This window comes from Lissotriton vulgaris, chromosome 11 (assembly GCF_964263255.1).
Source record: "Lissotriton vulgaris chromosome 11, aLisVul1.2, whole genome shotgun sequence".
Lineage (NCBI taxonomy): Eukaryota > Metazoa > Chordata > Amphibia > Caudata > Salamandridae > Lissotriton > Lissotriton vulgaris.
The window spans coordinates 436,240,185-436,266,210 of record NC_141699.1 but is presented as its reverse complement, the minus strand read 5'-3'; the positions used below and the strand labels follow the sequence as shown (position 1 = coordinate 436,266,210).

Here is a 26,026-nt window from a genome sequence, read left to right as displayed (position 1 = left end):
TCATGTCGTTCACAGGTTGCTGCAGCTTTTCCCGACAACACCGAGGTGAAGCCCCATGAAGTGGTTCCGGGAGACCTCGTCTACATTAGGAACTTTGACAGGAGAAGTCCGCTGGAGCCCCGTTGGCAAGCACCAAGACTAGTACTTCTTACAACAAGGACAGCGATCAAGGTCGAGGGCCGCAAGGGCTGGCTCCACTCGAGTCACATAAAAAAATGTTATGGACAAACGCCAGACCTAGCCTCCCTGCCCGGCCCTCCTCCACAGACTGACTCAAAACTCCCCTTGGTCGAGAAAACTTCTTCTCAGCTATATAAATTAAAACTGAGGTCTAGCAAGTCAGACAGTTTAATTGTTTAAGTCCTCCCCTAGGTGAATCGGTTAGACGAGTTTCTGACATGTATCCCCTAGACCCCAACAGAGAGAGAGATAGACAGAAACAGCTCAAGAAACGTGAATATTGTAAATCTCTTCGCAGTCATTGCATCGTGACACTATTGATTATGTTTTTTCTAAGTCTTTTGATTATTGCTGCAAGTATATTGTTGCATGTATACTACCCTATTTTCAAGCGTGCACATTCTTCCTTCAATGACACTGCCGAGCACTCTTTCAGTGAACTGCCCCCGCATGAATTGTCTTACCGACTTGCGCTGCGCAACAACACATTCATTAGTATGTTACATCATTCCCATCAGACCAGCAATGCTACCAATTGTTGGATATGTGGCCGACTCCCTCCCTATCAGAAATACAAGGGAGTTCTGCCCCTCTTCCCGTACCCGTTTACACATGATGGTTCATGTGGTGCATGGTTTAGTTTGATTAATACCTTAGATTCCAATTCCGCAGTTTACCAGGGTAACTGGGTATGGGGAAATCTGAATACCGTTCTGCATAAAATATGTTTCCCTGACAAGGAGGGTTTACCAAAAAGGACAGGGACTGATCTAGAAAATGAAGTATATGGATTAGGTAATTTTACACTTAACCTCATGATTCTGAATGTTGAATCCGAATCCGAACCAGTCTTGCCTGCTATGTCCGTATTACCAGTCAAAGGTGAATTATGTGTCAGAAAGAATGGTTCAGTACACCTGGGTCATAGTAAATGTACTACTGTGATCGAATTCAGTGATATGGGCAAGTCTACATTTAAAGCTTCACGTCATTCCTACTTTGTTTGTGGTCATACCGCATATATACGCTTACCTCTAGATTGGGATGGCACCTGTTACATTGCATTCCTTCTGCCACCTGTTTTCCTAGCCCCTCCTGATTATCATAGGGACACCCATCTAGTACACAATAGACCACAGAGAGATCTCCCGATTGTCGACTACACTGAAACGGCATGGGAACAATATACAGACTTCAATAAAGGTTTCTTTCCCTACTTAGGTACTGTCTTTAATAGTAAACTGATACAAAAATTAACTAGAACCCTTGAAGCAGTAGTGAATGAAACTACTTCCGCCCTAGGTAACTTAACAGAGGAGCAGTCTGCTATGCGGTTTGTTGTTCTTCAAAATCGTCTCGTCCTTGACGTCATCCTGGCCAATAGGGGCGGAGCCTGTAGAGTCATCGGGTCGAGCTGCTGTGTTTTCATTCCAGAAAACGCGCCATCAGTATATAGAGACATTACTCGTCTTCACAAAATTGCAAGTCTGATACACCAGAATCCAGGCACCTGGACTTGGTCCGGTTGGTTCTGGACCACGTTGTCAGCCTGGGGATGGAAAGTCCTATCCTTCCTAGGTATTGCCCTTCTCATAGTATTCAGTTGCTGCCTATGTCTACAATGTGGGCCAGCGATTTGCGGCTTGTGCGCCACATCATGTATTCCTCATTCAAGTCCTCATTCAAAACGCAAGAAGAAAGAAGAGCAAATGATGTTACATGAACAAATTGATAGATTAATGAGGATTGATATATCATGAAGGGTCCGTAGGGGACAAGGAGGGAATGAGGTAATATGAATTTTATGGTCAATTATGTCCCCTAACGTAGACCCCACCGGCTCCATGTACGTGCTTCAAGTACATGTATGTTCCCTCCACTTCTAGCTATGAAGACGCAAATACATTTGCGTCCAACGTTAACATGTCCTCTTTCAGATCCACCATGAATGGGTCAGATATTCCGTTCCTAAGTGTGCCTTGCCAATGTCTTTATATGGTGCACTTTTCATGTTTTACTCGCTCTGGCGAGTTAGGCCCTGATTTCTGCCATCAAGCCTTTTCCTGCCTTCTGTCTCTGAAACGGCAGTCTGCTGCTTCCTGACCCTTGACTTACTCTCTGCGCGGCGAGCGGTGCCTGGCTCGGCCTGCCTTGCCTGCCAAGACTGTATTCAACCTTCAAGTTATCTGCTCCGCTCCTCGAAAAATACATTCCTGTCTAGTAGTTTAGGAAAACATCCTTCCCAGCTGCAGAGCAAAGGGCCCGTCCTCACTGTCTCCATGCAAGTAATTCATAGCTTCCGTTACCATGGTAGGCCCATGGCCCCTCACATCTCATGTAGACACGTAGTCGCATATGCACGCACTAGCAGTCAGTATAGAATAGCCTCTGCCCGAGAGACCTTTCCTTCTAGATAATACAGTTCCTCAAACACCAGATATAGATATGATTTGGGTTTAGGTTGTTCTGACACCCCAGACTTCTGTCTCCTCATGTAGGGCTAAATGTCAAGTCCCCTTCACCCTCCAGTTCCACGTCAATTACACGTCATGCTGCTGCGCGCGCATCTCTGCCACATATTTCTGCTGACACTGCAGGATTCTTCTATGGATCCACCCACTTGTGATACGTTTCATATGACGTTGTCTAGCACACGCCTTCATGCACGCCCTCATGCACGCCTTCTGTTACGTACATATGTCCTTATCTCGTTTCTCTCAGCTGTTACGCCTCCTGCATCTGTCTCTACTGTAATGCATTGACTATATATATGATAACCTGTCAATAAAGTATTGTCTATCCCTTCCTGAACCTTCGTGGTGATGGAACATGATTGCCTGGTTCGAACCAATTCCTTTTTAAGGAATAAAACCCCTTTTAAAACCTCAAATACCTCGGATTCTGTCTCTTATTTTTGACTGAGTTATTCTTATTGAACTTTACCGCATAAATTAAGTATAGGTAATTTAAATTTACCACAAGTGAGAAGGTGTACAGAGATGAGGTGCACAGTTAAAGAGTGGTAGTGCAGGAATTCATGGAGATGGAGGTCATGGGGAAGGGGGAACCAGAAAAGACTGTTGCACCGGGTGCCACCAGCGCTAGAGAAGTCCTGGCTGGGAGTGTTATTCCCCCCCCCTCCGAATTTCAGGTCTAGTTGTGCCCCTGACTCCTTTAGGCTGTGGCAGCACCTCATGTTTGACATGTTTCGCTCTCAATAAATTGATCTCTTTAGAGGGCACATGTGCTGCTTGAAGGTAAGTCTCCTTTCTGCTGAGTCTTTGATTACAAGTCAGATGCAAAGTCTGCACCTGTAAATGCTGGTCTTGTGCAGTAACACACCATCAGTACTGTGCAGTTATGAGTTAAATGCTCTGGAATGCAGAATAACTAGGCAGACCCAGTTATACTGGGTGGAAAGCCACATGGAGTTCCCAGTTCCATGGTATTTATCACTTCCATTAACCACCTGCTCAGACCAGATGTCCAGGAGCAATTCAGCCAGGGGGATGCAATCCGTGCTTCCTTCTCCGCCATTAACCCATTGCGTGCTCATGACGAGCTCAGCTCGTCATGACCGTTGGAACGATCACACACTGGTATAATTTCCCCGTTGTGCTGAACGTTCCAAAACGGGTGTGATTGTTGTGCAGCTCCACTGTGCCTCATGACGAGCCGAGCTCGTCACAAACACAGCGGCGCCGCGTGTGGCCCCCTTACCCCGCACAGCAGGTGAGAACACCCCGCAGAGAAGAGGTTGAAGGTAGTTTGTGGTGGAAAGACTACACCTATGACAACTGCCGCTTACCAGATCTTAAGCAATTTTATGAGCCTTAGTTTCCAGCTGGTAAAATTGGACCCAGTGTGCGAGCACATAGGTGTGTGATACACAATCTCTCATTTAAAAGATCTTTTTAAGTTGACTGACATACAAAGGGAGTTAGCAATAATAAAGCAATTTAACTTTCACGAAGCCCATTTGGCTCCACATAAGGACCAGGAATCTGTAAATGAAGTCAAGTTGTTTTATTGCTAATTAATAATCAGTCCAGTATATATGCAAATCAAGGGAATATTACAAACATACTTAATTTCAGCTGACAAACTGAATATCCCAATGGGTTAATCTCAATATAATAAGATATGAAATAAACACAGCCACGGCAATACCAACACTGAGAAATAGGAAAAGGTGTTCCTAAAAGACAAACTGAGTGTCTCTCCTAAACATGAATGAGTTCTAAAGGCATCTAATCAAGGCTCTAATTTTAGAATAAGGATGGTTTGTAGCATAGGGTTTCAAGGAAATGCGTAAATGCAGGAAGGTTTCAGTATGGCAAAGACTTCAGTAGAAGTCTTCCAGAATTTGGAATAAGTGTTTAGCAAAAGGGCTTCACATGTGTAAGCAGAAAGGAAGCAGAAAGGTATGTACTCCTCCAAAACTAAGTGAATGTGATCTATTCTAACAGTGTGAACAACAATTAAAACTAATAGAACTTCAACAACAATCATATCTCTTTCCACCCCACCAGGAACTAATCCTTTCACTCCTTGTGGTACATTTGCAACGGATGTACGTCGTTACAACGCATGCCTTTACAACGCTTGCCTTTATGACGCAACTTTTACAACGCAAGTCGGTACAACGACTTGCGTTGGGGGGCGCTGGGTAGCGAATAGTTTAATTTACTATTACAACTCCAGTCCCCGTGGATAGTAGGGAAGGTGTTGGATAGTAAATTAAAACTATTCCCTATCCTAGAGCGCCCCCCAGCGCAAGTCGTTGTAATGACTTGCGTTCTAATGGTTGCGTCGTAAAGGTACTGCGTTGTAAAAGTTGCGTTGTAAACGCTGTTCCCCATTTGCAACATTATTAGACTTCCCCATACTACAGAACTTGGACAGTTACTCTTCTCTGGCCTTACTATCAAGATACTGGTACAGACAAAAATACTCCTTTCTCTAGCTATTGAAATCATGAGAATGCACCTGTAAAGCAAAAGAACAAACTGGCAAAGCGAAATATGTTTCAGTTAAGGTCTGCAGTCAGGCTAACTTTTATTAGGCATTTAAATGTGCATCTCAAAAACATGGTTATTGTTGTGAACCAGCTGGAGTCCCTGTCCCGCACCACTGTTATCAAATGCGAGACCCGGGACTCCTCACTCAAGCTTAGGCCAAGTAGGGACACCGTTTGAGATAGCCCTGCTCACCCCCTTTGTAGCTTGGCTTGAACAGCCAGGCCTATCTCCAAGGCACAAGTGTACAGTATGTGGAACCACACCCACAGCAACCCCCTGGTGACACCACAAATGGACTTCACATGAGTTTGAAAAAAACAAGTATAAACTTTATATAAAAAGACTTATGATCAGAACACACAATACAAAAGCCAACAAATAATAAAGGGTAATATTCGTTCTGGCTGGCTGGTATGTTTAAATCCCATCCACAGCTTTCAAAATGCTATGCTGATAGCAATGCTAGAATCACACATGTTGTAATGGACAAATAATAATGCACCGCGTAATGATACAATCCTGTGCTGGGCAAAGGAGAAATAATACAATGCGTAACAATACACCCCAGTACCCTGCAATGGGAGAAATAATGCAATGCGTACCGCTACAGTCCTGTACTGCGCAATGAAGGAATAATGCAATGTGTCATACCCCAATCAAGTACAGTGCAATGAAGAAATAATACAATGTGGGCTACTACAATCATATACTTTGCAATTAAGGAATAATGCAATGCGTAACTACAATCATGTACTTTGCAATGACGAAATAATGCAATGCAGGCCGCTACAATCCTGTACTTTGCAATGGAGAAATAATGCAATGCGTAGCGCTTCAATCACGTACTTCGTTATGCAGAAATAATGTCAGGCGTCATAAGACAGTCCGGCAGTTCGTTAGCAGCAATATTGGAATTGTGTATTACGACAATCAGCCTGTTCGATAACAGTTGCCCCTCCACACATATCAACAATGACATATAGTACAGCTTCTTACTCTGGCCCCATTACTGCCACTCCTTTCATCAGTATGGGCCTCAATCCAAGCCAAAGCAAAGGCTCACGTCGTCAGAAGGACTGAGAGGCCGAGAGAGTGTCCCTCTGAGCCCGCATCCCACCCAGGTAGTGATCCACGTTACCTGGGGGTGCAACCACACTCTCCTCTCCTCCTTCAGCGAACTGGGCTTTCCGTGCTGAACTTTCTCAATGGGCCTCAGCGGCTCGGCCTGGCAGCACAGCTCCTCCTGGGCTGCTGGTACCTGCTGCAACTGTTAGGAAGGTCTCAGGCAGTCGCAGGGCACTTGTACCCCATGCCACTGAGATTACTTTACTCCAGGTCAATGTTCACCACAGCACCCTCGGGGTCTCCTCGGGCACAAAGCCACACACACAATGCTGATGGGACTTCACGTCAACTCCGAGTGCACGTTCATCAGGTCCTCCTTCCTGCGGTCTTACTTGGGCACCAAGACATGCACACTGTTTTGCAAAGACTCACTGTCTTCCGGTGCACACGATAATCAGCTGATCATCTCCACCGTCCCAGGTTGCACCAAAGTATGCACACTGCTTCACTGAGACGCACTCCAACTCCGGTGCCCTGATAACCAGGCGCTCTTCAACAAGGCTTCGGCCGCACCACGACATGCTCACAGTGTCTGATTCTCACTTCTCCTCCAGTACACTCGATGACCAGATGCTCTTCACCAGCACCCCTGGTGCACCTTGACACACACCCTGCGTGTCCGATACTCACACCACTTCCGATGCACATGTTGATCAGGCGCTCCTCACCAACTCCTCCTGTGCAACACGGCACACACTATGCGCGTCCAAGACTCACTCCACCTCCGATGAATACTCCCGGCAGGCGCTCTTAATCCGGTGAATGTGGTGCACCATGACACGCTCCCTGAGCGTCCAAGTCTCACTTCAGCTTTGGTGCACACGCCAACCAGGCGCTCTTCACTAACACCCGCGGTGCACCATAACACGCACATAGTGCGTACAAGACTCACTTAAGCTTCGGTACACACATTGACCGGGTGCTCCTCCCCAATGCCTTTTTGCACCACAACACGCACCCAGCACGTCTGAGTCTCACTTCTCCTCCGTGTGTCCAAAATCACAGGGCACACCTTCCGGGGGTCTCAAGCTGCCACAACACGTGCCCACTGTGTTGCTTGAAACTTGTCCAGAAACTTTTATGTTCCTGTGTTTTCAAACAGGGAGCAGGCTCAACTCGGGCCCTTGAGGTAACAAGACACAGCACAAAGCACAGTCTTCTTCAAGCAGGGAGACCCAGCACACCAAGCACAGTCCCAACAGCCTTTTCCTTGGTTAAAACAGCAAACTGCAGACCAGCCCCAGATCACGAAGCAAGGCATGGTCCTTCCCCAGCATTCTCTTCAGTTGTTCCTTCCTTAGCAGAGGTTCCTCTTGACCACAAAATGGGTCCAAGCATTGTCAGTCTCAATCAATTTCTGCTCCATTCCAACGTTCAGGGCTCCGGCTCTCATAGTTATACCCCTTAATGTCTTTGAAGTTCGTTGCGCTCAAGGGTCCCTGACCCCTGTGTAAATCAGTTCTGGGTGTCTCCCTCCCAGTGTCAACTTTCTCTCTTTGATACTGTCAGAATTAGTGTGGCAACCATGCACACTGCAGACATATCTGCAAAATCAAACACACTCTCACCGAATCAAATTAAACACATGTGTCCACATAAAGGAATTCCAGTGACAAGCCTTTTTGTGAGACGTTGCTTGAAATACATTCAGAACTCTTGCAGAGAAAATGGCGGATCATATAGAGACTACTCTAACGCAGGTTCGCGGTCTAGTATTTTAGATTGCACGACCGGCACCAATTACGAAGTGCGCGTTTCAAGAAGGAACTGCGCTCTCCAACTGTAGCCCAACGCGCGGAAGTAGTGCTTTCCCTTCCCGCATGGGTTCGGTACTTTTGTTGTTTTTTGGAGACGCCAGTTCAGTCAAAGTTTATTCAGTTCATCTCTTGAGGCTTCCAGCAACGCATGTGCAACGAGGGACTTTTCGACAGAGAATATCGAAGACAGCAAAATAACTCTGTATTGACGAAGCACCACAGAATAACCACAGAGGGTTAAGAGAGTAGCGGTAATCCTTTAAAAAATTACTTAGAGCTGATTAGACAAGACAATGCATCAATGACGTGTTCTAAAGATTAATTCTGACTGAAACAACATAGATGAAAGTTATGAATTAGCTCTTTACAAGTAATAGGAAAACCTGGAATTAATCTTGTGACCTTCAAACAATTTACCTTCAACATTTAAAAGACATTTAACAACAGCTTTAGGTGAATTTAATTGCACTAACGATACAATTTATTAGTTAGTAGAACTAGAACTGATACTAAGTAAATGTGTTTATTTCCATGCAGTAATTTACTACAAAGGCTAACATATCACAAGAGAGAAGCAGCAGCCAAAGGTCAAATCGGTAAGGTAATGATAGCACATGATGTAATTGTAATTCATTGACATTTAAAACAGTTTAGTTGCATGTCTGTCAATTATATCTCCATGCAGGTTTAATTCATGTTAAGTCACCACATTGGCCTAGTGAAGAAATACCTCTCTATCAGAAGGAGGCTGTGTCTCTCTTTTCTTTCCACTTCCCCTTTCCTCTCTTCTTGAGGCGCACCCCTGTATTGAGTATTCAGGGTGGCGTTTGAGGTGGAGTGGCGTTGGGACCATCATCGACTTCTGTGGACATCGGGTGACTTGACAGATACTGGGGGTCTGGTTCCTTAATCACTCAGCAGGAGATGGGCCAATTATTTTATAGCAGCAGCCCAGGCCTCTTCATCTCCCTGGGCTTCTCCTCGCCTACTCTCTAGATGCAGGTCAGCCTGGTGCCCTCTCAACCCCCGCCCTGGGTCAAGACATTCACCAGCTCCTCTCACCTCTCAGAGCCAGACAGTCAATCCACATTCAGCAGAGACACATAGAAATGCTTAAAGCTCAACACTCAGCCACTTTCTAAAAGAGTGGTTTCTGAACACACAGTGACAAAACCACTTACATAGAAAGATGTGTTATGACACTGTGAGTTCATACATACTAAACTTCTCCATTTTAAACATATTGGAAACTAGGCTAACAAAACACAATACCCAGTCTCCCCCATTCTGTCTTATGAGCAGGATGGCCTTTCACCAGTAAAAAATAAAATGTAGTTTTTTTTACTGTCAGGACATGGCACATACCTCAGTATATGTCCTCACTTTTATGTACTCTACACCCTGCCCAGGGGTTTCCCAGGACCTACCACAGGGGTGCCCACTGTGTACGCAACAGGCAAAGTAAGGCCTGAAAAGTGGTTGTACTTGTCAGGACAACATACTAACTTAGCAAACTGCGCGCAGGCCCTACACTGCAGGCCTGAGTTCCCTTCTCTGCACACCTTTGCATTACTAGCCCTGGCACACACAGTGCATATCACCGGGGACTTTACTAGTAAGGCAAACATACCAATCATGCCTAAACAATTGCCATTACACTTTACACAGGGACACTTGTACTTTGACACTGATCAGCAGTGGCAAAGTACCCAAAGCATCTAAATTGGCAACTCTATGTCAGGAAAACGGTCTAGGGGGAAAGCAAAACGTTTAGGGGACTTTAGCAAAAAAGGACAAGTCCTACAGTTATACTTGTGCACATATAACTCAGGAATACGAAAAAGCATACATGATTACACTTTCAAATATGACCTTCAGAATATATGCAAATGTCACTTAAAGCATAAATGCAAACGTGAATGCAGAATACATTTATTCTTGTTAAATTGAATATTAGCTCACACATTTATAAAACTTCAGTTTCTACAGTAAATACATTTTATTAATGCATTTAAATTTTCGCAGACATTAATAAAGTTATGGCACACAGTAAATCTAGTGTCACATGTAGGTGCATAAGGACATTTCTGTGACTTGTAAGGGTGTAGTCTAAATTGATGAAAACACCCAAAACAGCTGGGTGGTGATAAAGATTGCAGAGTGGCACACCTTATACCCAGATGGTTTCAAGGAACATAAGGTTTCAGTCTGATGTACGGTTAGAGAACTTGTCTCATATGGTACTCATGGCCACACCACTTACCAGGAAGCTTACATTATCTGGATTAAGGGTCTGTATTGTGTATTTCCAGCTGGTTCCTAGTTCTCAGCTCTTCAAGTAGTATCAGTGATCAGGAAGGAACATTTTTGTTCATTAGAAGCTACAAAGACTTATCTACTTGTCATCAGTTTCGCTTTGCAGACATTATTTTTTAAATCAATAGATGTTCCTTGTGACTTTGGGGTCACCTCATACAGAAGATATTGTAATACTTCTTTTGCTACTACTTGCACAGATCTGATCTCAAAAAGTGTGAAAAACTTATCAGATGTATTCATCTTGTTTCAGTTAGCACAGCCCTTCTCTAACCCCTTCCGTGCTGCGAATGCAACGGTTGCATCCTCTGCCATGGTGGGCACGTGCTGAAGATGGAACTGTTTCATCGTCCTTTTTTGCTTTTCTGCCTCAGGAGAAGAGGAAGAGCTTCCCCTGCCATCTGAAGTATTTTTTTGTGTGTAATATCGATCGGCACCCATGGAGCACTGACTTCAATACATTGAAAGTGAAATGAGCTGATTGGCTCATTGGAAATAAAGGGTCAGTTTTGATGGGGAAATGCCCTGCATCCATGTTGCATTTTGGGCTGTTTCCTGAGGCAAGCACTATGTCTACTCACACGAGTGAGATATCATTTTTTTGGGAGACTTGGGCGAATGCCAGGTGGAAGGAAGTTTGTGGCTCCCTGCAGATTCCAAAACTTTTCATCACAGAAAAGTGAGAAAAATGTGTTTTCTAGCCAAAGTTTGAGGTTTTTTAGGGATTCTGCGTCATAAAACCAGGTGAGAGCCAAGCAAGTCAGCCTACCCTTGATAGCCCTAGGTGTCTAGGTTTCATAAATGTACATGTTGGCTAGGTTTCCCTAGGTGCCGGCTGAGCTGGGGTTCAAAATCTAAAGGAACATTGAATAGTAGAACAAGTGTTATCACCAATTGTCTTTCTCTGCATTTGCGCCTTCCCAAATGTAAATCAGTGTGTAGGAAAGAAGTCATTTTAAGAAATGCCCTCTAATTCAGATGCTAGCATAGCTACCCACAAATTCAGAGATGTGCAATTAACCATTGATTTGATTCCACTCGACATAACTACAACGTATTTGACCTGTAATCTGGTCTCAAATTATGTGATTGTTGTCAATTCACCAGAATGGTCAAATAGTTCTAAATATAGCTCAATCTGAAAAGATCTGACTCGCCATAGCGAGCCAGACCATAGAATTTTGAGGTCTGTTTCCAGGGAGCCTTCCTCTGATTGACCGGGTTCAGAAGTTCTGACAGGGCTCCTCGACGGTACCTGACGTTCAAGCCCTCATCCTGGCTCCATCCTCAGGCTCCTTGCATGGCTTTGCATGGTCCAGGGGAGGACTCCCTTGAATGTTGGAATTAGGAATATCCGACCTGGTCCCCGGCAGGACCTGGGGTGAAAGTCTCCATCCAGGGCTCCATCCCCCAGCCGGCTATACCGCAAAGGCCACGGGCTGGGTGATCATCGAGCCCAGGGAGAATTCACTTGTGTGGCTGTCTTCAGGAGCTCTTCCCCGGCCCCTTGACCAGGGTCTGGGATGGGAGCCCCCATTCTCAGCTCTATCCTCCAGTCTGCCGCACAGTGAAGGGACTGAGATGGGAGTCCATAGGGCCGGGATGCTTCCCCTGCTTGGCTCGGTTCAGAAGATGTTACTGCCCCTCCAGCAGCCTCTGGGGTGGGTGCTCCCATCCTGGGGCCCGCATGTGGAATAGTGCCCGGGGTGGGATTCCGCAGGATTGTGGAGGCTGGCCCTGTATAGTTGGGTCCAGGGGCTTCAACTGGGCCCTGTTGGGCCCTGGGTGGTGCTCTTGCCCTGGGCTCTTTTCTCCAGGCTGCCCCCTTCCAAAGACCCGGATGGGGTCCATCAGGCCTAGATAGATTTCTCCTGCTTGGCCGGGTTCAGAAGCTGTGAACAGGCCCCCCTAGTGGCCCCATGGGTGGAAGCTCCCATCCTGGGATCTGCCGCCTGGCAAAGTACCTGGGATAGGGTCCTGTGAGTCTAGAGAGGCCTCCCCTGCTTGGCCATATTCATGAGCTCCAACCATGCCCCAGACCCTAGAGTGGCAAGCACTCTCACCCTGGTGTTCATCCTGCAGTCTGCTGCACCACTAAGGACCTGGGACTGAGAAGACTGTTCCTGAATGGTAGGGGACAGAAGTTTTGATCAGGGCCCCTGTCAAGCCCTGGGTTGGTAACCCCTGCGCTGGGCTCCGTTCTCGGAACCTGCTGTGTGGCAAAGTGCCCGGGAAAGGATTTTGCAGGAACGGTGAGGCTTCCACTGAGTGGCTGGGTCTAGGGGTTGCGACTAGAACCAGGCCCGGCCAAGCCTCACCAGGCCCTGGGTAGGGTACTCCCAACCTGAGCTCTGTCCTCCAGCCTGCCACGCCACCAAGAGTGGGCTATCGGGCCCATGAACGCTTCCCCTGCTTGGTTGGGCTCAGAAGCTATGACTGGGGTCCGGGTGGCCCCTGGTGTGTGAGCCTTCAACCTGGGCTCCATCCTATGGCCTGCCCTGTGAAAAAGATCCCAGGATGGAGTCCCGTGGGCCCAGGTATGCCTCCCCTGCGTAACCAGCTCCAGGAGCTCCGACTGGGCCCCACCAGCACTGGGCTCTGTTCTCCAGCCTGCTGCCCGCCAAGGGCCCTGAATGGGGTTCCATATGGCCCGGGAGGCTTCTCCTGCTATCCCAGGTTCAGAACCTATGACCGGGGTCCCCCCTCGGCAGCCTCAGGGGTGTGAGCCCACGCTCTGGGCTGCTTCATGGGGCACCCTGTACGACAAAGTATCGGAGATGGAGTCCTGCTGGTGCGGGGAGGCCATCCCTCCATGGCCATATCTAGTAGCTTTGACTAACCCTACCAGGCCCTGGGGCTCTATTCTCCAACCTGCCACCCCACCAAGGACCCGAGACTGGGTTCATCAGAGCTTGTCGAGCAGGCAGTAACTCAAAGTCGACATCCCCGTGTAGGACTGCTTGCCAGTGGAGTAGGTCAAGCCAATGCTGATACCCCAATTGATTGGGCATGCTTTGTTCATTTAGAGATGGACTGCTTCATCAGTCTCAGTTGTTGTTTCCAAAAAAGAGCTTCCACCCTGCCATGGACTGTCTGACTCGGGGTCTGCCTTTTGTGGAGGCCCTACCCAGCAGAGCAAAGGTCAAGCAGCCTTGGTAGCTTGTGCCCCCCCAGAATTCTGAATAGAGTAGAAGAGGTTGGTGGTGCTAGGAACTACATGCTGCCTGGTGGTCCAGTACCCCGTGTGCCACACTGTCAGCTTCCTTCCCCAAGTGCATTTCCGTAGCAGCTTGGAACAACAGTTCCATGGGGTGTCCTGATGCCCAGGTTGGCACTCCTGAGTCTCACACAGGTTGTGCGTCAGCCACCCTCTCCCTTCCTTGGAGATGGCCAGGGATGCCAATGCCTGTGCAACCGCACCTGTCCCCCCCCAGCAAGCCACTCAGTTGGGTGGGATTCCCTATCAGGCTCCCAAGGGGTGTGAAGGTCCGTTGGGGGCAGGTATGGTGCTCCCATCCACTGTACAGCAGGTATGACTACCTGGTTGATCCTGTCAGTAGCAAATACTTGTCTCAAACATCAAGCCATGCGTGTGTAAGTACAAACGGCTAGTACAGTGAAACTGAGAAAGGCTCATTAAATTAGTTATGGTTCCTGGATTAATTCTTCATTAGATTCACTTCTCCCTAAAACAATAACCAAGTTGCATAAAGGACCGAATAAAGCAGCTTGTTACACCCCAAAGCTACGAGAACTCAAACAAATTTGTAAAAAGACAGAGAGAGGCTGGAGAAGGAATTTCTCCCCAGACAAAAAGCAGGAATGTAAGAATGCCATCAAAATTTACAAAACTGAAATTAGAAACACCCAAGTTCTCTATTATGAGAAGATTATAACTTCCTCTGCTAACTCCACTCGTGAAACCTTTCAAATTGTCAAGAAATTAATGAATGCACCCTCTTTTCCTGACACGCCTGATAGTTCAGATTTACGCTGTAATGAAATGACGGAATTTTTCCATAACAAAATTAAGAATATTTATGGATCCTTCTCCTCCACTGAAGACCCCAACGTTCTCTACTATGACAAGCCTGATACAGAAGATAAGGAAATGGGCTTAACAGCCTTCCCTGTAATGGACTATAACTGTCTGTTAGCGACTGCCTGCCGAGTAAAAAGCGGCTCACCTAATGACCCAACCCCACTTAGGATTCTTAAACAAGTAACAGAGACAGTTGGCCCAGTCATTCTAGACTTGGTTAATTCTTCTATCCTATTTGGATTAGTTCCCCCTTCCTGGAAAAAAGCTATGGTCCTAGCTCTTTTGAAGAAACCCAGCTTGGACCCCGACTGTTTAGCCAACTATTGCCCAATCTCCCTCCTCCCGGGAATTAGTAAAATCTTGGAGAAATATGTAAATATTACTCTTTCTGCTTATCTAGAATCCAACCATCTTTTCCACCCTACTCAAACAGGATTCCGTCCAGGTCATGGCACGGAGACAGCCCTCTTAGCTGCTTGGAAGAATCTAGAAAAATTCTCGACTCATGAGGATCATCGGCCGTGATCCTATTGGACCTGAGCGTGGCCTTCGATACAGTGAATCACCGTATCTTGATTGACTGTCTCAGGAATCTGGGTGTGTCTGGAACAGCTTTAACCTGGCTAAGGTCATTCCTGGAACGGCGATCCTTCCAGGTATTTGAGGGTGAAACCATTTCCAAGCCTTGGCCTCTTTTTTGTGGAGTTCCGCAGGGCTCTTCTTTGAGCCCAACCCTTTTCAATGCCTATATGACTCCACTGGCAGAGATCATTCAGCCCAATGGAGTGAACATCGTAACCTATGCTGATGATACTCAACTAGTGGTTTCACTTAACCATCCTGACCCATCTACATCCTGTCTCTGTACTTGTCTTGAAGAAGTGGCTAGATGGATCAATTGTTCCTATTTAAAGATGAACGGAAAAAAGATAGAGCTCATGCTCCTTGGCAACCCCTCACTATTCACATCAGCCGAGATGTGGCCGAATGTAATAAGACCCGCACCCATTCCCAAATCAAAGATATAGAGTCTGGGGTTCGGGCTGGACTCAGACCTCACTCTTAAAGTCCAAACCAGAAAGGTAGTCGCCACTTGTTTTAGCATGCTTAGAATGCTACGTAAAGTACTCCACCTTCTCCCCATTCAGGCCAAGTAACTTGCAGTCCAGGCGTTCATTTTATCACGCCTGGACTTCAGTAATGTACTTTACCTGGGCGCCCCAGAGGCGGTACTTGTTAAACTTCAAATAATTCAGAACTGTGTATCCAGAACCCTCATGGGAACTCCCTATCGACAGTCAGCAAAACCTGCCCTGAAAGCTTTACACTGGCTGCCCATTCGAGAGAGAGTCCATTTTAAAACACTCTCTATTACTCACAAACTGCTTGGAGGGAACGAACCCAAGATCCTCTCCCCTTTGGTCAAACCTTACCAAGCCAACAGGCCTTTACGTTCGGATGAACTGCACCTGGTCTTTGTACCAAGGATCAAAAGAGCTAAAAGCGGAGGCCGGCTCTTCTCTTATAATGCCGCCAAGCTCTGGAACGCCCTTCCCCTTCAGCTGCGGAAGGAAACCAACCATCTGATCTTTCGCAGACTGTTGAAGACCTGGCTCTTTCCCACATAGGTTTCAGAAGCATCTTTCACTTTCTAGCGCTGGGATGCCTATGGGTAGCCATGCGCTCTATAAATGCCACTTCTATTCTATTCTATTCTATTCTTTGATCGCTCCATCTGTTACTTGGATAATTGTGATAATTCTAGAGCTAATACATGCAGATGAGCACTGACTTCCCGGGATGCGTGCCTTTCTCAGCCCAAGACCAATCCAAGCTTGCCCAGTTGCTTTGGTGATACTAGATAACTTTGCATGTCCCTGTGATGGCGATAATACATTCCCTACATGCCCTATCAACTTGTGATGGTACTTTCTCTGCCTACCATGGGGACCACATGTAATGGGGAATCAGGGTTCGATTTCAGAGAGAGAACCTGAGAAACGGCTACCACATCCGAGGAAGGCAGTAGGCGCACAAATTACCCTTTCCCAACTCAGGGAGGCAGTAACAAGAATTACCAAAACAGGACTTCTTTCGAGGGCCTGTAATTGTAATGGGTACACTTTAAATACCTTAATGAGGATCCATTGGAGGGCAACTCTGGTGCCAGTGGCTGCAGTAATTTCATCTCCAATAGCATATATTAAAGTTGCTGGAGATAAAAATCTCCTAGTTGGATCTTGGGATCGAGCTGATGGTCGACTGCGAGGTGAGCTACCACCTTCCCTCCCCAGCCTCATGGCGCCCCCTCGATGCTCTTGACTGACTGTCCTGGGTGTCTGAAGCATTTACTTTGAAAAACTTAAAGTGTTCAAAGCAGTTCGATCGCCTGAATACTTCAGCTAGAAATATTGGAATATGACCCCAGTTTTATTTTGTTGATTTTCGGAACTGGAGCCATGATTAGGATGGATCACCTGGGGCATTCGTATTGTGCTGCTAAGGATGAAATTCTTGGACCAGCGCAAGACGAACCAAAGTGAAAGCATTTTGCAAGAATGTTTTCATTAATCAAGAGCGAAAGTCGGAGGTCTGAAGATGAACAGATATTGTTGTAGCGATCCGGCTGCGTTATTCCCATGACCTGCTGAGCAGCTTCCAGGAAACCAAAGTCTTTGACTTCCAGGAGGAGTTTGGCTGCAAAGCTGAAACTTAAAGGAAATGATGAAAGGTCATCACTAGGAGTGGAGCCTACGTCTTAATTTGACTCAAAACGAGAAACCTCCCCTGGCTCGGAAAGAGAAAGGATTGATAGATTGATAGTTCTTTCTCGATTCTGTGTGGTGGTGGTGCATGGCAGTTCTTAGTTGGTGGAGCAATTGGTATGGTTAATTCTGATAACGAACTATACTCCTCCATACTAACTATTTCTGTGACTCCCAGTGGTCGGCATCCAACTTCTTAGAGGTACAAACGGCATTGATCCACACAAGATCGAGCAATAACAGGTCTATGATTCCCCTAGATGTCAAGTGCTTCACATGTGCACTACACAGAATGAATTTGTGTTTGTCTACCCTTAGGCAACAAGTCTGGGTAACCCACTGAACCCCGTTCATTATGGGGATTGGGTATTGCAATTATTTCCCATGAATGAGGAACTCCCAGTAAGTGCTGGCCATCAGCTTGCATTTATTAAGTCCCTCCCCTTTGTACATACCGCCCATTGGGTAGGCAGACAAAATATAGATTTTTTAATATCGACATAAAATAATGTTGATGTTTAAATATCGAAGGGACATAATATAGAAGGTAAATTATATCAATATTTTTAATATCGATGGGACAGAATTTCGAAGGTAAGTAATATCGATTTTGTTAATATCGATGTTAGTAATATCGATGTTACTAATATTGATTTTTATTTGAATTTTTATGTATATTATTATGTATTTAATATGCATTTTATTTTTAATTTATGTAATTTAAGTAAATTTTGTATTTTAGTACCGTAGCGGGTTGTGGGTTTATGGGGGAATAGGGTCAGAATAATATAAATATACTAAATTAAATCAACTATATAGAGTCTGGGGTTCTGGCTGGACTCAGACCTCACTCTTAAAGTCCAAACCAGAAAGGGAGTCGCCACTTGCTTTAGCATGCTTAGAATGCTACGTAAAGTACTTAACCTTCTCCCCTTTCAGGCCAAGTAACTTGCAGTTCAGGCGTTCATTTTATAACGCCTGGACTTCAGTAATGTACTTTACCTGGGCGCACGAGAGGTGGTACTTGTTAAACTTCAAATAATTCAGAACTGTGTATCCAGAACCCTCATGGGAACTCCCTATCGACAGTCAGCAAAACCTGCCCTGAAAGCTTTACACTGGCTACCCATTCGAGAGAGAGTCCATTTTAAAGCACTCTCTATTACTCACAAACTGCTTGGAGGGAACGGACCCAAGATCCTCTCCACTTTGGTCAAACCTTACCAAGCCAACAGGCCTTTACGTTCGGATGAACTGCACCTGGCCTTTGTACCAAGGATCAAAAGAGCTAGAAGCGGAGGCCGGCTCTTCTCTTATAATGCCGCCAAGCTCTGGCACGCCCTTCCCCTTCAGCTGCGGAAGGAAACCAACCATCTGATCTTTTGCAGACTGTTGAAGACCTGGCTCTTTCCCACATAGGTTTCAGAAGCATCTTTCATTTTCTAGTGCTGAGATGCCTATGGGTAGCCTTGCGCTCTATAAATGCCACTTCTATTCTATTCTATTCTATTCTTTGATCGCTCCATCTGTTACTTGGATAATTGTGATAATTCTAGAGCTAATACATGCAGATGAGCACTGACTTCCTGGGATGTGTGCCTTTCTCAGCCCAAGACCAATCCAAGCTCGCCCAGCTGCTTTGGTGATACTAGATAACTTTGCATGTCCCTGTGATGGCGATAATACATTCAGATGTCTGCCCTATCAACTTGTGATGGTACTTTCTCTGCCTACCATGGGGACCACATGTAATGGGGAATCAGGGTTCGATTTCAGAGAGAGAACCTGAGAAACGGCTACCACATCCAAGGAAGGCAGGAGGCGCACAAATTACCCTTTCCCAACTCAGGGAGGCAGTAACAAGAATTAACAAAACAGGACTTCTTTCGAGGGCCTGTAATTGTAATGGGTACACTCTAAATACCTTAATGAGGATCCATTTGAGGGCAACTCTGGTGCCAGCCGCTGCAGTAATTTCATCTCCAATAGCATATATTAAAGTTGCTGCAGCTAAAAAAATCCTAGTTGGATCTTGGGATCGAGCTGATGGTCGACTGCGAGGTGAGCTACCACCTTCCCTCCCCAGCCTCATGGCGCCCCCTTGATGCTCTTGACTGACTGTCCTGGGTGTCTGAAGCATTTACTTTGAAAAACTTAAAGTGTTCAAAGCAGTTCGATCGCCTGAATACTTCAGCTAGAAATATTGGAATATGACCCCAGTTGTATTTTGTTGATTTTTGAAACTGGAGCCATGATTAGGATGGATCGCCTGGGGCATTCATATTGTGCTGCTAAGGATGAAATTCTTGGACCAGCGGAAGACGAACCAAAGTGAAAGCATTTGCCAAGAATGTTTTCATTATTCAAGAGTGAAAGTCGGAGGTCTGAAGATGAACAGATATTGTTGTAGCGATCCGGCTGCATTATTCCCATGACCAGCTGAGCAGCTTACAGGAAACCAAAGTCTTTGACTTCCAGGAGGAGTTTGGCTGCAAAGCTGAAACTTAAAGGAAATGATGAAAGGTCATCACTAGGAGTGGCGCCTACGTCTTAATTTGACTATACACGAGAAACCTCCCCCGGCTCAGAAAGAGAAAGGATTGATAGATTGATAGTTCTTTCTCGATTCTGTGTGGTGGTGGTGCATGGCAGTTCTTAGTTGGTGGAGCAATTGGTATGGTTAATTCTGATAACGAACTATACTCCTCCATACTAACTATTTCTGTGACTCCCAGCGGTCGGAATCCAACTTCTTAGAGGTACAAGTGGCATTGATCCACACAAGATTGAGCAATAACAGATCTATGATTCCCTTAGATGTCAAGTGCTTCACATGTGCACTACACTGAATGAATTTGTGTTTGTCTACCCTTAGGCAACAAGTCTGGGTAACCCACTGAACACCGTTCATTATGGGGATTGGGTATTGCAATTATTTCCCATGAATGAGGAACTCCTAGTAAGTGCTGGCCATCAGCTTGCATTAATTAAGTCCCTCCCCTTTGTACCTACCGCCCATTGGGTAGGCAGACAAAATATAGATTTTTTAATATCGACATAAAATAATGTTGATATTTAAATATCAAAGGGACATAATATTTATTTATAAATATGCTATTTTTAACTTCTACGCTATCCAACACTTTCCCTACTGTTGCACTCTCTGGAGTTGAAATAGTAAACTTTATCCCTAAGCTATCCAACACTTTCCCTACTGTTGCACTCTCTGGAGTTGGAATAGTAATGTTTAACCCTACGCTATCCAACACTTTCCCTACTGTTGCAGTCGCTGAAGTGGGAATAGTAATTTTTACCCCTACGCTATCCAACACTTTCCCTACTAGCCACTCTCTGGAGTGGGAATAGTAATTTCTTTCCCTACGCTATCCAACACTTTCCCTACTGTTGCACTCTTTGGAGTGGGAATAGTAATTTTTTACCCCTACGCTATCCAAAACTTTCCCTAATGTTGCAATCTCTGGAGTCGGAATAGTAGTTTTTACCCCTACGCTATCCAACACTTTCCCAACTGTTGCACTCTCTGGAGTGGGAATAGTAATTTCTACCCCTACGCTATCCAACTTTTTCCCTACTGTTGCACTCTCTGGAGTTGGAACAGTAATTTGTACCCCTATGCTATCCAATACTTTCCCTACTGTTGCAATCCATGTAGTGGGAATAGTAATTTTTACCCCTACGCTATCCAACACTTTCCCTACTGTTGCACTCTCTAGAGTGGGAATAATAATTTTTACCCCATCGCTATCCAACTTTGTCCCTACTGTTGCACTCTCTGGAGTTGGTACAGGAATTTTTTAGCCCTTCGCTATCCAATACTTTCCCTACCGTTGCAGTCTCTGGAGTTGGACTAGTATTTTTACCCTTACGCTATCCAACACTTTCCCTACTGTTGCACTCTCTGGAGTTGGTACAGTAATTTTTACCCCTACGCTATCCAATACTTTCCCTACTGTTGCAGTCTCTGGAGTTGGAATAGTAATTTTTACCCCTCCGCTATCCAACACTATCCCTACTGTTGCACTCTCTGGAGTTGGAATAGTATTTGTTATCCCTACGCTATCCAACACTTTCCCTACTGTTGCAATCTCTGGAGTGGAAATAGTAATTTTTACTCCTACGCTATCCAACATTTACTTTGTTTTTTTTAATTTGTTTTACATTTTTATTAATTTTTAATTATATTATTATATTATGTGTATCAATGTATTTGTAATTTGTAATATTTTTTATTTATTTATACGGTATAAACATAATTTGTAAAATGTATTATTAAGGAAGTATATATTGTGTATTATATGTATATTATTAATTAATTTTTAATTACATTATGCATATTATTTATTAATTTTAAATATTATAACATATTTTTAACTATGTTTATTACATTTATGAGTATTTTATTCACATTAAATGTTTTTTAATTTAAAAAAAATAATATGTTTTAATTACGATATTTTTGACATCGATTTTTTTTCTCGATATTTTTGTACTTACCTTGTAAGAGATAGCATGGCCATATTTGTGTATTCAACATTTTTGTTGCGATATTTTTGTAGGTAGATATTTTTGTAATCAATATTTTGTCAGACATTCCGCCCATTGCTAATACAGATCAGATGATTTAGTTAGTTTCTCAGGTCAGCACCACTTGGGTCTGCAATGGCCCTGGTGGAGCACCGAGAAGATGATCAAACTTGACTGTCTAGAGGAAGTAAAAGTTTTAACAAGGTTTACGTAGGGGAACCTGCAGAAGGATCATTATTGGCGGAGTAACCAGAGCAACTAACAGTGCCAGCCAGAAAACCCTGGGTCCCCTCCCAGACAGAAAACACACCGTAGGTGGAGGGCCCGGACCACCCTCAGGTGCCCTGGCTGGTGCAGTGGTCCAAGACCTCTTGTGAACTTGGGCACGAAGTGGAAATGAGATAGGCTACTTCACTGGGGAGGACCTGAACGACATACGTGTGAGGGACTGGGGCAGTCCCAGACCTGGCCCTCCGGGAGAGGTATGATGGAAAGCCCTCCTGAGACGCAGCCCATGCTCACCCAGCTCAACCCCTCAGGGGAAACCGAATGGCAGTGCCTCCCCAGACTGGGACCACTCTCGAAGGACCTACCGCCCCGGGCTCTCCCATGCCATATCCCTGCCTCACCAGTTTTTAGGCAACCGAGGAGAGGCCCTTCTTGTGTGGCAGGGCAGCCTGGATGAGAAGGAGCAGAGAGGGGATCCCCGGCTCCTCTAGGCGGAGGAGTAGGAAACCCACCTCTCTATATAGTGCACAACAATGGGGTACACTGTGCAGAGAGGTCGAGAAGACCCTTATTGGTTTACAGAGACAATAGTCAATAACAATAATGCTCTATTTTTGTGGTAGTGTGGGCTAGCTGTTAGGCTAATCAGAGGGTAGTGCAAATCATTTGTTGTACTCACAGAGGAAATAAATGATACACACACTCAATGAACGAAGTTGAGAAAACTCAAGGCAATATAGTTACTTATGTGGTTCACCTTTGGAAATCAGGAGGATTGGTGGCCAAGGTCCAAAATTGCAAGCAAAGTTCTTTAGAGCTTCCCAGATTTCACTGGGAGCAAAGAGTAAGAGGACTTTGCAGCTGGTGTTCTACAAAGGAAAGGGGCAGCTATAAAAGTAAAGCAAAGAGGGATTTCGAAGGCAAGTCAAGGGAAGATTCATGATTGCAGCGTGAGGATGTACACGTTCTTCAATTAGTTGGCAATCAAGTCAGGGACAAAGTGAACAGTCTTGGAATGACAAGTGTGCAACTGAGATCCAGATTATAAGCTAAGCAGTAGATCATTGGTTTACTGCAAGGAATTAAACTGGAATTCTACCAACTGATAAGGCTGAGAACAACTTGTAGTAGTTTCAAATAGAGGCACATTTTTGACACATAAATGAAAATCTGAGTAAAGATCTAGGATTTTGTCATGGAAATAGAGTGCAACTCTGTCGCTGAAGTCTTGATATGGCTTCAAGGAGCCATCGGAAGGGGAATTTCACTAAATTAAAGAGTAGTTAGGAGGAGTTGTTAGTTGTCCTAATTTTCTATAAAAAAGGAGGATTTAGCAGATTTAGAACAGCGGAGTCCCCACGTATAAAAAGTAGGACTGTCTTTCTATGGTTAAAAAAATATGTACCATGCAGCTCACAGACTTGTATTTTATGTGGATAGCTTTATGGGTTACAGTGTTTGTTCCAGAGACCCTTTTGTTACTTGAAGTTCATAAGTTGCTATCCTAATAAAGTACCGGGACCAAGGAACTATCAACAGAACTGAGTGGTATAGGTTAGAACGTTATGTTTTCCTCCAGTCTTTCATTTACCTGGTGTTGCTAAAAATGCTTCATTTTGTGTCAGTAAAGCCACTCCCAACCACTGTAGTACATTTTACATATTGCGTTTGTGCTTATCCAGATGTACACTCTTGGGGGCAGATCTACAAGAAAGTGCCGCAGCGCGGCACCGCAAGCCATTTGGCTGCGCCACGCTGCGGCACTTTCAGAGCACAGGAATGCGACATATCTACAATTATATGTCACATCCGTGTGCTCTCCCCTGCGCTGGTGCAGGAGAAGATGCCATGCGCAGGCACCCTTGTACCATAGTGCCAGGCTGTCTGCGCCATGGGGAGATTGCTTTTGTGCAGGAAGGTGCCCCTTCCTGCACAAAAGCAATCACCACAATCACTGCAGGTATTTTCCTCTTTCAATGCCTGCTGTAGAATGCACCACGAATTGAAAGAGGAAAAAACGAGGAGAAATGAATACATTTCCCCTCGTTTCGCTTGGCTACGCCACCCCTACCCCTAGGGTGGCGTAGCAAACTTTTGCATTTTCAGGTATACCATTTCTCGTAAATCTGGAAATGCATCAGTGGATATGGGTGTTGAGTGGGAACACCTACAGCAATACCCATGTCCCACCCCTTACACACAAAGTGTGGCGTGAACAGGGGCAATATTTACAAGCACAGGGTGATTTTACCTGTGCTTGTAAATATCCCTTAGCAGGCTGCGCCACCGGTGCGTCACTCAACGTGATGCACCGGCAGCGCACGGGGCTTGTAAATCTGCCCCTTAAATTATACTGCCTAAGAATGTAGCTGACATGATTCCAACACCTTGTAATTCTCTTTATCTTATGTAACATTTCCTATAGACTGATTTACACATGTGTGATTCATTACTGTCACACACCAGAAATCTCCGTTCTGCCCAACTCGGCACTGGCCCCTATCCCATGGATCTGGATGATCCTTCTCCTACCTCGATGCGCAGACCTGGAACTCTCTACCGCTACAATTCGGCAATCGCCTTCGCTGCCTCAGTTCATTAAAGACCTCATGACACTGCTCTTCTACGGAACTGCAGAATCCTCACCGTCCCCCACCCCCAGCGCCTTGAGACCATAACGGGTGATTAGCCATGCTCTATAAGAACCCTGAATGATTTATTGCTTCTGTATAAAGTGTGAGTATAATGTAAAGTGCTTTGACACCCTACACCAGTATGAGTAGCCTATACTTTTTTTAAAAAATTCATGTGTTAGAGGGGCTATGGAGGGATGGGGGCACATTTGGAGGGGAATTTCCCCTATGTATCGCTTACTTATTCGCAGAAAAAATGATTTGTGAATAGGGTGTAAAGATAAGTTACACATTAGAAAAGCAAAAGACATCTTCTCACAGAAAAAAATTGTGAGTTCGGCCCAAGTGTGCACGGCAGGTTGGTGCATATATTTTTCAAATTCTGTATCTCTGGCCCAGGGGTGTGTGTATGCCGCACTTGTGAAACACACCTTTGTGCTGCGGAGGCTTAGGGTGTGGGTTCCAAACGTTTGCCAGGCGATGTTCCAGTCCTTCAGAAAAGCAAGCTTACTGTAAACACTTTGACATTTCCAATATAAAAGCACTTTGTACATGAGCTGTATGACATCAGTTAGTTACAAAAAATCGAAGAGATATTGTCAACATTCCCAGCATGGGGAAAAGTGAAAAAAACGTAAAATGTCAGCACTTCTATTTTGCTATTCTTTCCAAAAAAGCAGAAAGGAAAATGCCATCTGCTTTGCTGACAATGCTTCTCTAGTATCAGGCACCCGAAGTCTAGAGAAGATATGCCCCTGTGGCAAAATACTCTCTAATACTTTGCTACAACCACAGCTGAAAGCTTCCTTCGAACAGCATGGCGTTCATCCACTGCCGCTCCCTTTGTGTTTTTGCATTTCTTTATTTTTACAGCACTTTAGGCCTTTGGAGTTGAAGTGTTTGCTTCATTTCCCCTTGTTTTGTCATCTGAGCGTGTGTGGGATTTGGGAGGGATGAGGGGGCAAGCCACACTGACAACCATTTGTGTGTGTAAAAGGCCGCTTTATTGAAACAGGTGCACATCACAATTTTATTTAAACTGGCACTTTGCCTTACAAAACTAAAACCTTTCTAAACATCGAATTACCTGACTCCTTGCCTTTTCCTCCCCCCACCCCTACGATCTCCATATGATAAAAACCCCAACCTGCAAAATACAATGCATAACTTCCAATACATTAAATAATGCACAATCTTATCACATAACATTTAAAAATCCCACCCTCCCAATACCTACAATCCTATCTGCCTTCCTGCAACTGTAACTAACGAACCTCTAATGTAAACTTCCAACCTGCTTAACCTTTCCCCGCTCCTGTTCACCAACTCCCCAAACTGAACGATGAACTACCAAACTCCAGCCAAATTCGGCCAACTTCAAAAACAACTCCACCACCCAGAAAAAGACGTGAGG

General features: G+C 45.2%; 2 pseudogenes; both read left to right on the top strand.

Annotated features, from left to right (window-relative positions):
• The first annotated feature begins 16,085 nt into the window (after nt 1–16,085).
• Nucleotides 16,086–17,769, top strand: LOC147679961 (18S ribosomal RNA; annotated as a pseudogene).
• Nucleotides 17,770–18,603: 834 nt separating this feature from the next.
• Nucleotides 18,604–20,227, top strand: LOC147679960 (18S ribosomal RNA; annotated as a pseudogene).
• Nucleotides 20,228–26,026: the final 5,799 nt, after the last annotated feature.